Source organism: Cucurbita moschata, unplaced genomic scaffold (assembly GCF_002738365.1).
Source record: "Cucurbita moschata cultivar Rifu unplaced genomic scaffold, Cmos_1.0 Cmo_Scf00077, whole genome shotgun sequence".
Classification (NCBI taxonomy): domain Eukaryota; kingdom Viridiplantae; phylum Streptophyta; class Magnoliopsida; order Cucurbitales; family Cucurbitaceae; genus Cucurbita; species Cucurbita moschata.
This window is the reverse complement of record NW_019268593.1, coordinates 503,779-505,275: the sequence shown is the minus strand read 5'-3', so window position 1 is coordinate 505,275 and position 1,497 is coordinate 503,779.

Sequence of the window (1,497 nt, the reverse complement as noted above, 5' to 3'; positions counted from 1 at the left end):
TATTTTGATAATCAAACTCGAGACCTCTCGCACCCGAAGCAAGAATCATACCACTAGACCAAATGCCTTGTAGTGGATCTATCTTTTTTAGTTACTGGTCCATATCTTTTGAAATTTATGCACGTGTTTTTGTTTCAATTCTAGAAATAGAAATGATATCCATAGAAATACATAATTTTATAATGCAAATAAGAAAAACTCGTGATCAAGTTTTAGATAAAAGTAGCAAACATGTTGATAGATATAAAAATAAATTCAAGTTCTTTCTCTGGCCTAATTATCAATTGGAAGATTTAGCTGATATGAATTGTTATTGGTTTGATACCAATAATAACGTCATTTTAGTATGCTAAGATTTTAGTACGATAAGGATCCATATGTGTCCATGAAAATTAGTTAATGCTATATTTTTCTTATATTGGCCATAATATCTCTCAAACAAATGCATTAGTTGAAAATGTATTTAATATTTTTCTTTTGTCCTTTTCTTTTTTCGAATGGTCTTATGTCTCCATTCCATTTGAAAATTGATATTTTGTTTGGTAATTTTAAACTCATTATTTTTGTTTGTTCATTCCACCTAATTTGTAAAAATAAAAAATAAAAAATAAAAAAATAAAAAAAAAATCATACCACTAGACCAAATGTCGTTATAGTGGATCTATTATTTTTAGTTGTCTGTGTGTATATGTTTTCCGCACCTCAATATATGAAATGCCACATATTTTTTTGCTTTAGAACCTACAATTATTGTCATTTTAACTTCACATGGTCTATCACACAGTTGAAGCAGCATTGTCACTTGAGCCCATTCATTGATAACTATTTTTTATTTTTTTTGTTTTATTTCAAAATTATATGTTTTATCCTTAAAAAAAAAACATTTGAATTTTAAGCAAAATTTCACACCAAACTAAGTTTTTGAAAAATATTTTTATTTTTATTTATTTTTTTTTTATTTTAGTTTTCCAAACATAGATTGATCTGGAGTGGCTAGTTTTCAAAACTATTTATTTGCTACAATTGAACAATATTTATATTGTAAAATGTGATTAACTTCCTTTAAGTTTATGTAGTTTCTTTTTATTACTATGTTTACTTCTATCTCATGTTACTCTATTTGTATTTACTTCGTTTTATACAAAAGTTCACCGTAATTAATAAATCCATGTGCTTAATACATTCCCTACAAAAATAAACTTGTTTGTATCAGGATAAATTACAATGAATATTGAGAAAAGAAATCCCAAAAAATAAGTAGAAGGTTGAGAATTTCACTCAACCACAATTCTAGCACAAGAATGACATGAAACTTGCATAGATGATGCTCGGATTTTGAAGGAGAACTTCTCAATTTCAAAGATCAATTTCATTCATCACAAATCTAATTTTTACATAATAATTTGTGGGTATTTATAGTCTCCCACAAAATAAGATAGTGGCCAGGATTTAATCTCGATCCCCTTAAATATCCAAAAAAAAAAAAAAAAAAAAAAA